The following is a 12552-nucleotide window of genomic DNA, read 5'->3' as shown; positions in this document are numbered from 1 at the left end:
CGCAGATAGTTCTGAGCGATCGCCAAGCATGCTGGATATTTATGCCTCGTTGAACCCCCCACTCGTGGTTTAGTAACTAAAATAGATTTTCGGGACCGTTTCCAGCCAGCGTGTGGGAATCTCTTGCCTCCTGTTGCCCATCTTCTCCGTCACCTGGGGCAGTTTTGGTCAGAAATATTGTGGCTCCTCACTGGTCCTACAAACCTTTAGGTACTTGTCTGGCCTGTGAGATGCAGGGAGAGGGCAAGCGCATCATAGAGAGTGGACATCAGGGGGACAAAACAATACGTATTTGAAGCAGCACATTTTAAAATTATTTTCACTTTTTAAGTACATTTTTATTGATTTCAGAGGAAGGAAGAGGGAGAGAGAGATGGACACATCATGGATGATGAGAGAGAATCACGGATCGGCTGCCTCCTGCACACCCCACGGTAGGGATGGAGCCCGCAACCCGGGCCTGTGCCCTTGACCGGAAATCGAACCGTGACCTCCTGGTTCATAGGTGGATGCTCAACCCCTGAGCCACGCCGGCTGGGTGAAACAGGCCCATTTTTTTAAAAAAAAGCAAAAGGAAGCATGCTGACTGCGTGAGTTTGAAGAGAACAGCAGGTGACGGAGTCGAGGGCTGTCAGGCGCCCGCACACGGACTCTGGCACAGAAGCGAAGGAGGCGGGTGTTGGGAGAAATCAGGGCTCTAAGCTTTCGCAGCTTCTCCCTCCCCGAGGCCTGGGTTAGTCTAACGTCTGGCAGATGGATCTTGTGCACAAAGAAAGCGAAACAGAACCCAGGAAAGCTTTGCTGCGAGTGTCCGTCTGCTTTGGAGTTGTGGCCCCGCCATGCTGCCCTGCGGGGCCTCCCCCGGGGATCAAACTCCCTCACACCCAAAGCCGACACTTCTAGCATCACCTGGAAAATATCTTTATTTAACCCCTCCCCGAGGGGCCCCCTGCACGTGCTTTCACAGTGACCTCTCTTTGGACCCCAAGGGTCTGGAAGCCACAGAGAGAGACGGCCTGGCTTCCTGGGGCCGTGGCCCGGCCGGTGCCACGTGGGCAGTGCCCTAGGGGGAACGTTCCGGAATGGCAACGTGGAGGCCTGGCGGGCTGGGCTCTGCGGGCAACGCCTAGGGTGATGTGTCGTTCTCCAAGGTCGAGAGCAACTCCTAATTGTGCGTGGAGCCTGGCTCTCGGGGTATCGACTCTGTCAGGGACCAGGGCTCGCTGCCCTGCAGAGTCTGTGGCACCTGCATGGCCCCCGGGCACCGGGGTTGCAGAAGGACGCCGGGACTTTGTCCAAATCAAAGGATGGACGTTGTCTTTGCCCGGACACCGCAGGTTTGGGGACACTCCGGCTTGGCCTTCCGGGCCCGCTGCCTGTGTGGAGGCCGCTGGGGAGCCGAGGCGGGGCATTTAAACCCACAGAACCCCTCCCGTGTAGAGCCACCGTTCTCTGCTCTACGGCCAAAGTCAGAGTCAGAAGTCCTTTATGTCTTTCTGTGTGTTTTTTTTATAGGATAATATTACCATGGGCCTAATTTTCAAAACTGATTCGAAGTCCAAGTTGCTATATTATTCAAAATGCCCCCCGGGGACATCCCCATCTCATTTGACCAAAAAATAAAGCGTAGAGCCATGCATGGAACTCAGGGAAACGTGGGTGACGCGGACGCAAGTAGCAACAGAACCACAACTGAGCCCTGACCGGTTTGGCTCAGTGGATAGAGCGTCAGCCTGCGGACTGAAAGGTCCCAGGTTCGATTCCGGTCAAGGGCATGTGCCTTGGTTGCAGGCACATCCCCAGCAGGGGGTGTGCAGGAGGCAGCTGGTCGATGTTTCTCTCTCACCGATGTTTCTAACTCTCTATCCTTCTTCCCTCCTCTCTGTAAAAAATCAATAAAATATATTTTAAAAAAAGAACCACAACTGAGCTTCTTTGTAACGGTGTTTAAACACAGATATTTTTAAAAATCTACCATCACTCCCACTATCAACACAGTAAGTCCCCCCTTATCATGCGACCCCCCACCCCAAGCATGTTTTTCTCCCCCGGGAGGATTGATCTCGCTCCTTTGCACACAGACATTTATCTTGTGCTGACATAACCGGCCTCGGGGGTGGGGCGGGGGGGCGGGGGGCGGAGGCCGGGGAGAGGCCTGGGCACGAGCCATGGGTAGGAAGTCCCGATGTGCGTTTCTGTGTATTTCCTCCTCGCCTATGAGGATCATCAGGGACAATTTTTGTTTGTTTGTTTGTTTCCTTTGCATCTTCCTCTTTATATCTGGCATGACCTTCTCCGTGCATCTGAAGAGTGGCCACCTTTCACGCTCATTTGAAAATAAAATGTGCTACAAACCAGACGCCGCCTCGGCCTCCGTGGCCTCCGGGTCACCTGTGCACCTTTTCATTCTCTGAACTTTCCCGTTGGACCAGAACGTGTCAGCCCCGGGGGGCGTGGAAGTGGTTACCTGCGACAAAGATACGAAGACGGAACTCAAAGGGGAGGGTGGTTTCACGTAATCCCTCGCTTCCTTCCCCGGCCGCCTGCTTTCGCCTTGACATTCAGGGGTTTTGACAGCTCGCCTCACGTGAAGGGGTATTTGCTATTCAGTAAACTTTAATTCTACGGAATGAGTGCCCTTTCTGGAAAGTGGGTATTTGAACAGCACGCAGGCATTTCACGGGCTCAAGCTGTTGGGATTCTACAGGCAAAGCGCTTTCTCAGAAGAAAAGAATAGTGGGTGGGGGAACGAGAAGGGATAACCTAGAGGCCGGTGCACCGGTGGGGTCCCTCGGCCTGGCCTGTGGGGATCAGGCCAGAACTGGCTCCCCGACAGCCCCCTAAGGCAGCGGTTCTCAACCTGTGGATCGCGACCCCTTTGGCGGTCGAACGACCCTTTCACAGGGGTCGCCTAAGACCATCCTGCATATCAGATATTTACATGACGATCCGTAACAGAAGCAACATGACAGTGATGAAGTAGCAACGAAAATAATTCTATGATTGGAGGTCACAACATGAGGAACTGTATTGAAAGGGCCAGAAGGTTGAGAACCACTGCCCTAAGGGGTCCCGGATAATGAGAGGGCGCAGGTCAGGCCGAGGGACCCCACCGGTACACGAATTCTTGCACCGGGCCCCTGGTATGCATATAAGATCTTTGGTTCCTCTCTTCCCACCCTCCTCCCTCCCCCTCTTCCCTCTGAGAATCATCAGTCTGTTCCATGTTTCCATGCCTGTGGTTTCCGCTCCTGCATTGAGCGTCTGCCCCCTGGTGGTCAGTGCACTTCATAGCTACTGGCCAGTCGGCAGGGTTGGCCAGTCACTTAGGCTTTTATATATACAGATTTTTATTCATTTCAGAGAGGGAGAGAGATAAACATCAACAATGAGAGAGAATCATCTATTGGCTGCCTCCGGCACGGGCCCCTACTGGGGATTGAGCCCGAAACCTGGGCATGTGCCCTTGACCGGAATCGAGCCTGGGACCCTTCAGTCCCCAGGCCGGCGCTCTATCCACTGAGCCAAACCAGCCCGGGCTCATCCCGCCTTCTTTCCCAGGACAGATGACAGCTGCCATCTCCTATTTATCAGTGAGATGACTTCATTCACCTCCCTGTCCCTCTCTCGCCTCCACACTCAGCCAGGCGGGGGCGCGCCATAAATATTTATGGAATAAATAACAGGATGATGCGGGCATCGTCTTCAATGCTCCCAGGCGCCGATTCTTCAAGCTGAGCCTGCGAATCACCCACAGGCCTGCCCGAGCACAGCTCCCAGGGCCTCGACTCCGAGATTTCTCACCCAGCAGGTCGCGGGGGGGTCACGTGAGAATGTCCACGGCTAACAAGTTCCAAGGTGACGCTCAGGTTGCAGGGCCAGGGCCAGGGCCGGGGGGCCGTGGCTGTCGGAAATGAAATGCACGGCTCACCAGGGCCAAGACGTGTAATTTCATTCCGGTGCCAATAGCAGGGAAGAGAAATATGAGTAAAAAAACAACAACAATGGGACTTAAAACTTCCGGAAGCCAGGCATAAAAAATATAAAAAATAGGCCCTGATTTTGTCTATTATGGGAACGTGTAATGGATTGCTATGTCAGTTTTATGGCCAATAGTTGTGATGCGTGTTTATGAAAAGGAACGACCATTGTAGGCTGACATGATTATAAAAATAGTTTAAAGGATTTAAAGCGATCCGTAGAGGAAATGTAAGGATTAAGGGTTGAATTCTCAGGGTGGAGGAAGATGGGAAAAATATACAGGAAAGAGGGATTTGCTGACAGAGCGGATATGGGACGTGGAAGGAAGGAATTAAGAATTATGTCTGGTGGCCCAGTTTTCAAGGGAATGCCACTTCGCTGTCCTGAAAAATGAATTCCACGGAATCCCCCCCCCCCCAAAAAAAAGAATTATGTCTGCCCGGCTGGCATGGCTCAGTGGGTTGAGCATCTGCCTAGGAACCATGAGGTCGTGGTTCGATTCCCGGTCAGGGCACATGCCTGGGTTGTGGGTTCGATCCCCAGTGTGGGGTGAGCAGGAGGCAGCCAATCCATGGATGTTTTTATGTCTCTCTCCTTCTCCTTTTCTTTCTGAAATCAGTAAATATATATATATATATATATATATATATATATATATATATATATTTTTTTTTTAATAAAGGGTTATTCCAAATGTTTTTACACCAGCAGCGGGAGGGGTGGAATTGGCACCAGCCTGGGCGGCAAAACCCAGGGGGGACAGGCCGGCCTCCCGGAGCTCGGATTTGGGCACGTTTGCAATTCCTAGCACATGTTGGAATATGTGACACGGTTCAGCTACGACGGACGAGGACCTCCTGTGTGTTTGCTGGTGGGAACGCCCTGCAGAGAGGCTGAGCCGGGAGGTGAGGGGCTGACAGCCCCGGCAGGTGGAGTGGACCAGGCTAGTCCCCAGTTTATCTCCCAGAAGCGGACAAGGGCGGCGTGCGTCACTCACAGGGGTGGGCGCATGGGGCGTGAGGTTGGCGGAAACCCCTCCCGATCCCCTCAACTTTCTCAGCGCACAGAGGAGCGCGGCGAGGAGAGCAGCTGAGCTATGTGGGTAGGGAGTGAGGGCAGAGCTGCCGGCCGACCAGCTGGAAGGGCCGCTATGGCCGTGAACTTGAACAGAGACCAGCCTGTCTCCAGCCCCAACCAGCTGAGCAGGTGCAGGAGGGGATTAGGCAGGGAGCTGGCGTGGTGCCAAGGAAGGAGGAAGGAAGGAGAAGGCCCGGCAGGACCGAGGGAGCAATTACCCCGATGGACGGAGTTACCGGAGAAGCGTGGTGACATGCGGGGTTGAGGGACCTGGAGAAGGTGGCGGATCGACAGATCGAGGGGCCCCAGAGAGGAAGTGGGGAGAGAGAGAGATAGAAACATCCATGGTGAGAGAGAACCATGGACCAGCTGCCTCCTGCACGCCCTGCACTGGGGATGAGCCTGCAACCCGGGCCTGTGCCCTGACCGGGAATCAAACCGTGACCTCCTGGTTCCTAGGTGGACGCTCAACCACTGAGCCGCACCGGCCGTTCCCTTCCTCTGTTATGTCTGAGCACATTCGCACTAATTTACTAAACGTGCATTCAAATGTGTCACCTCTGTGTCGCTTCGGCAGCATGTGTACGAACGTATCGATTTCCTGGCGATGGGAAGTATGGCGGCGCGTGCAGAACGCGAGATTGTTAATGCGCGGGACCCGCTTGGCGATGTGTTCGGTAACGATGGGGCAGACATAGTGGCGTATTTCTCGGCCAGGAACGCGGCACACGGGAAGGAAATGTGATCTCCGGGGACCGTGTCTGAGTTTCCCACGTCACCCGGGAGCTCTTTTCTGCGTGGGAGGCTGCGTGGCCGCATCTACTGGTAATTGGAACCGTCTGGTAACAAATGCGTGAAACTGTGGCGCCTGCCGAGAGCCAAGCCTTGCTCGCGGGGGCCTGCCTGCCTCACACACCCCGCTTTTGGAGAGGAACAGGGGGAGGGGAATGCCTCTCCTTTTTTTTTTTTTTTTTTTTTGGTTAATCCTCACCTTGAGGATATGTTTCCATTGGTTTTTAGAGAGAGAGCGGAAGAGAGAGGGAAAGACAGAAACATCGACGAGAGAGAGACACATCGATGGGTGGCCTCCTGCACAGCCCCGACCAGGGCCCGGGCCGGGGAGGAGCCTGCAACCGAGGTCCGTGCCCTTGACCGGAATCGAACCCGGGACCCTTCGGTCCGCAGGCCGACGCTCTACCCACTGAGCCGCACCGGCCCGGGCTCTCTCTTTTCCTCGTAGGGTATAGGTTTTGGTAGATTTTGGAAACAAAACTCAGAGCTCGTTTTCCTTCTCCGCGTTGTGCCTCCCGCTTGGCTCCCGTATGCATCTCGCTCCGAAGCTTTGAGCAGCGAAATGGCCCGCGGTTTGGGAGACAGTCCTCCACCAGCACGTCAGCTGTGAGGAATCTGGGTAGCTCTTTGGTTTGAAAACACTGGGAAGGCGTTTAGCTTGCGTTTGGCAGCGTTCCTCGGGCTCCATTTAAACAGCAGACTGCTATTTTTGAATTTTTATTGATGTCAGAGAGGAAGGGAGAGGGAGAGAGAGAGGAACGTCCATGATGAGAGAGGACCATGGATCCGTTGCCTCCTGCACGCCCCACACTGGGGACGGAGCCCGCAACCCCGGCCTGTGCCCTTGACCGGGAATCAAACCCTGACCTCCTGGTTCAGAGGTCGCCGCTCAACCCCTGAGCCACGCCGGCCGGGCTAGAATGCCATTGTTTTCATGGAAACCACGCAAAAGGCATCTGTCGGGGGTGAGTTGTCAGGCGCACCTCCGCGGGGAGCCGATTGCAAAGGTAATGAACACGTAACTGTGTTTACTGACTTTGACGGAGGGTAGAGATAAAGACACAAGACGAGGGCCCTAACCCAGGGAATATAATCTTTTTTTTTTTTTTTTTTTTTACTGTTGGCCTGTTAGGTACAGGGAGGGGGTCCTGTCCCACAGGGAGCCGACTGTACATGAGGAAGTGGGTTTGCGATCGTGTCGGAGGCCCGGGTGGCCGGGAGGGTGTTATCCCAGCTCTGCTCAGGCTGAGGGCGGACGGCAGCAAGACCCCTCATTATTCTGAGACGCTCCCCCGCTGTGTGAGCGAAGGAGAATGATTGATCTTTTCAGGACTGCAAATCGCCGAACGGGGCCATGCGCTCCCTGCTCTAGCTGTTGATGTTCAAGGCAAACTGTCAGCGTAGGGAGGAGGGCTGGAGGCGGGCGGGTGGGCCGGCCGGCCGGGCAGGTCTCCACAGAGAAACAGTCCTTTGATGGGGTTTCCTTATCCTGCGATCTTTGCCCCCTGGTTTGAAAGCAAAGGACCTTGAGCGTTTTTCTTTTTATAAAAAAATATATTTTTATTGATTTCAGAGATGAAGGGAGAGGGAGAGAGGGATAGAAACATCCATGATGAGAGAGCATCATGGATCGGCTGCCTCCTGCGAGCTCCCCACTGGGGATCGAGCCCACAACCGGGGCATGTGCCCTTGACCGGAATCGAACCCGGGACCCTTCAGGCTGCAGGCCGGTGCTCTATCCACGGAGCCACACCGGCCAGGGCCCAGGTTGGACTTCTTACCCATCATCCTGTACGGCCTCTTGGGTTCATAGAAACTGTTTTTACGTGAGGTCCCAAGATCCTCGTACCCGAATGCTTTTGCATAGAAGCGCCGTTCAACCAAACCTGTGTCTGCTCCACGCCAGGCGCGGTGCCAGGATGTGATAATCAAGTCCATTCCCTTAAAAATGTGATTGACATGTCAGTGACATGCCCCTAATGCAAAGTGATACTCGAGGCGGCGTGTGGGGCCACGCGAATACAGATGAGGAGGAAATGGATTCCGCCGGAGGGCGGGGGACGAGGGCACGCACGCAGGAAATGAAAAGCGATGAGTCAGGTGAGTCCTAACGCCGGAGTCGGACTCAGGCAGGAGTCGGGGGGAGGGAACGGGAAGGAGGAATGTCCCATTAGGTTGGGGCGAGAGGCCTGGAGGCAAGAAAACAGGGCTCGTTACAGGAGAGTGTGCAGGGGAGGCTGCCGGAATAGCCAGGACAGGGTGCTGGTGGGGCCGGCTGGTGTGGCTCAATGGTTGAGCATCAACCTATGAACCAGGAGGTCATGGTTCGATTCTCAGTCAGGGCCCAGGCCCGGGTTGTGGGCTCCATCCCCAGTGGGGGGCGTGCAGGAGGCAGCCGATCCATGATTTTCATCATTGAGGTTTCAATCTCTCTCCCTCTGTCTTCCTTTCTGAAATCAATAAATATATATTTTAAAAAACCCCCAGAAAACCCCAAAATGTTTCTTTAGAAAATAACATCAGCGCAGTCTATCCTGTTGGCTGACAAATGGAGGCGCTGACGTGAAAACACGTTCTATCTGCTTATTGGAGCCGGATGTGAAGTGTTGGTTACATGACCAGACTCATCACAGGTGCGCGTCTGCGTCCCCCTCCGGGTCGACGACAGGAATCACGGAAGGCGGCCCACAGACGGGGACGTTCTCGGAAAACCGCATCCGCGTGCCAACACGCGCCGGTCAGAGCACCTGGATGAGTGGTTTTCTCAAGGACGGCGGCCGGGAAGGAGGGAAAGTAGTGAAAACACCGACCCTCTCCCGGTTTTAAAAGAAATTTAACTTTTCTCCCCCGGTGAACGCAGAGGCGCTTTGGACTGCGGGACCCCCTTGGCTCCTACAACTAAGTGCTGCTTGAAAAACGGCCTTTCAGCCGCAGCCGCAGCCTTGGCTCGAAGCCTCCGGAGGGAGGCCTACCAGCCCCGCTCTCCGTGGCCGCCTGCCATTTCGGGAAATCGAAGCTTTTTGAAAGAAGAAGAAGAAGAAGAGGAGGAGGAGGAAGAGGATGGGGAGGAGGAGGAGGAGGAGGAGGAGAAGAAGAAGAAGAAGAAGAAGAAGAAGAAGAAGAAGAAGAAGAAGAAGAAGAAGAAGAAGAAGAAGAAGGGTGGGGGAGGGGGAGCAGAAGAAGAGGAGGAGGAGCAGAAGGGAAGGGGGAGGGGGAGGAGGGGGAGGAGGAAGAGGGGGAGGAAGAGGAGGGGGAGGAGGGGAGGAGGAGGAGGAGGGGGAGGAGGGGGAGGGACAACAACACAGGTTAAGCCATTTAATTCACCTTCTTGGAACTAGATGGACGTTTAAGGAAAAAATAAGCCAGGGGAGCAAGAACAGATGTCCACATCCTATTGGACCACTCTTTCCACATGTGGCAGAAGTGGGGTCTATGGGCACCGACTCCAGCGTAGCTCCCCCCGCCCCCATCCCACAGTTCCGTGGCGAGCCTCCACTCAGACAGCCGGTGTGGCTCAGTGGTTGAGCATCCACCTATGAACCAGGTCAGGGTTCGATTCCCAGTCAGGGCACAGGCCCGGGTGGCGGGCTCCATTCCCAGTGGGGGGCGTGCAGGAGGCAGCCGGTCCATGAGTCTCTCTCATCATAGATGTCTCTCTCTCTCCCTTCCTCTCTGAAATCAATAAAAATCTATTTAAAATAAAAATAAAAATAGCAAGAAACGTTTCAGCACAGTCTCTTCCATGTTAACGAGAGTCGAAGGGGAGAGACTTTTTTGAATCAGGATGGATTTAAAGCTACTGATCGTCCCCCGGAACCTCTCCCACGGCGTCCGCCTGGGAGATTCTCACAAGCCATCTCTCTCCTCCAGAGCTTTGGCTCCGGACAGAGCTCCTCAATGAAGACACGATTCTTTTTTAAAAAAAGATCATTTTGGGATCTGGGGCCAATAAGATCTAACACCCACGCCCTTCAGCCGTTTGAGGGATGACAGACCGTCATTCCAGGGGCAGGTTCTGGGTGTCCGGGCGACCTGCCCTGGGGGTGAAGCGGTGCTTTTCTCCGGAGGGTGGCTTTTTAACACCCACCGTTTTCCCGACTCCCGACCGGTTTCCACACCCTCCCTGGGCCCAGGCAAGGCTGTGGATAGGAGGCCATCAGACAGGGGGAGGGCTGAGGACCTGCGGCCCATCCTGCTCTGGGCGCTGACAGAACGTCTCCTAAAAGTTAGCCACCAGCCTCGGGTGCCGCGTCACGGCCGTGAGCACCGCAGAAGGTCACGCAGAGGGATGGAGGGTGACCTCCCGGGTGCGTGGCAGCTGAATGAAGGCCGCTGAATGAAGGCAGCTGCAGGAGACGCTCCCCACGCACCCAGGTGCCCAGGGGAGGAGAGCCAAGCCACGCCAAGCAACGCCAAGCAACGCGGGAGGGAGACGGCCTGGCCCCGGCGCCCGCGTCCGCCTCCCGCCTGGGCCCAGCGGGGAATGCAGGCGGCGGGCGAGGCGCTGAGAGGCGGAGAATTAAGACCATGTGAGTTTCCGTGCGAGCAGAAGGGCCTTCCCGGACCCACTCAGCCCACGGCAGCCGCCGCCAAAGGGTCTGCCATTCAATCAACGTCCCGGGCACCGGCTGGGTCTGTAGTTTGTTTTTTTAAGTTCTCTCTCTCTCTCTCTCTCTCTCTCTCTCTCTAATATATGTATATTTTTATTGATTTCAGAGAAGAAGGGAGAGGGAGAGAGAGGTAGAAACATCAATGATGAGAGAGAACCATGGACCGGCTGCCTCCTGCGCGCCCCACACGGGGGATGGAGCCTCTAACCCCGGCCTGTGCCCTGATTGGGAATCGAACCGTGACCTCCTGGTTCCTAGGTCGACGCTCACCACTGAGCCACGCCGGCCGAGCACGTGTGCGTTTTAGACGAGCAGTGCTGACGCTGGGCAGCAGGGCAGCGTCTGCCTGTGATCAGGGCGGTGGATGTGAGTCGCTTAGAACAACGATGCGACCAGGCAGGTCAGAACCACAGAGGCTGGGGGAGGAGTGGGAGGGCCCGCGGAAAGGCATGGGGAGCAGGACGCGGGGAAGGAGGGAGGAGGGACTTGGGCCGATGAGCTGAAAATAGGTCATCGCCCTGGCGGAGAAATCCTCCCATTTCAAACTCCAGCGTTTCCACTGGAAACCGGTTCTTCTGTGCTCAGCAGGCCCCGTCTTGGACTCTCGGGTCCATTCGAAACCTCCAGCCCTCATCCTCCCAGTTTCCCTGGAAATGGTCCCATCCAGGGAGCAGCAGGTCCCGCTTCATAGGAAAGGGCTGAACTCATTCTTATTTAAACAGACACGGTGTCCGAAGGCTTCTCTAGACGCCGAATGGGAACAAGAAAAAAAAAGCCACACGGCTCCCTCCTCCTGAAAACCTCTGTTCCTGTGCTGCCGGCCATGTCAGACGGCCACTGGGCGACCCCCCACCCCCAACCCCCGGGGCCTTTCTCATCAAGCCCAGGACCCAGTTAGACTAAAAGAATAAATTAATAAAATAAATCAGAAGGCTTTTCTGGCCCTAACCGGTGTGGCTCAGTGGATAGAGCGTCGGCCTGCGGACTCAAGGGTCCCGGGTTCGATTCCGGTCAAGGGCATGTACCTTGGTTGCGGGCACATCCCCAGTAGGGGGTGTGCAGGAGGTAGCTGATCGATGTTTCTCTCCCATCGATGTTTCTAACTCTCTATCCCTCTCCCTTCCTCTCTGTAAAATCAATAAAATATAAAAACGAAAGGAAAAAAAAAAAAGAAAGAAAGAAAGAAAAGAAGGCTTTTCTGGGTCTTAACAAAGTCCTATATTCTTTCTCGCACCAATCCGTGCCCTCTGTAAAAAAAAAATAAAATAAAAGTTTTAAACCTCTTTATAAAAAAAATGTTTCCACCGATTAGGCTGTAATGAGGAACAGGAGTTTTATTTTGGATGGAGGCGGAATAAAGTCACATTTTCACCCCTTCCCGCCCTCAAGAAGCACAGACTTCTTGTCCCGATAATCCGTTTTCCCCTCCAGTATTGTTTGCCAAGCCCATTCAATGCTCAGTGCCCGGCTCTGCTTTAGAAGTTAGAAAGGCCTGGCTGGTGTGGCTCAATGGTTGAGCATCAACCTATGAACCAGGAGGTCAGGGTTCGATTCCCGCTCAGGGCACACGCCCAGGGGTTGCGGGCTCGATCCCCAGTGTGGGGCGCGCAGGAGGCAGCCGATCCATGAGTCTCTCTCCTCATCGATGTTTCTATCTCTCTCTCCCTCTCCCTTCCTCTCTGAAATCTATAAAAGTATATATATATTTTTTTAAGAACGTGTTTTACCCCATCAATCACTCGTCTTTGTGGAGCATTCCCCTCGGCTCTCCTCCGTGTCTCCCTGTGGGCTGAGAGCGAGCATGGAAAATCTCACCTTCCCAGACAGGCCTTCTTGGAAGCCGTAAGCCAGCGGGGAAGGGAGCTGAAATTTATATTTAACTTCAAATGCTTCTTACCGCAAATGTTAGAATACGGGGCACCGCGCGGCCATTTCTGGGCATAACTGAGCTCGCGCGTTGGCCTGGCCCCTGATTTATGAGCCGCGTATAGATTTATTTGGGTGATTTCGGCGCCTCCTCCCCTCCGTCTCCCAGGATCGAACATCTACAGCTTTTCATTTAATTTTTTCCTCCTCCTTGGCTGCATAACGA

This window comes from Myotis myotis, unplaced genomic scaffold (assembly GCF_014108235.1).
Source record: "Myotis myotis isolate mMyoMyo1 unplaced genomic scaffold, mMyoMyo1.p scaffold_m19_p_21, whole genome shotgun sequence".
NCBI classification, from domain to species: Eukaryota; Metazoa; Chordata; class Mammalia; order Chiroptera; family Vespertilionidae; genus Myotis; species Myotis myotis.
This window is presented reverse-complemented; position numbering follows the sequence as displayed.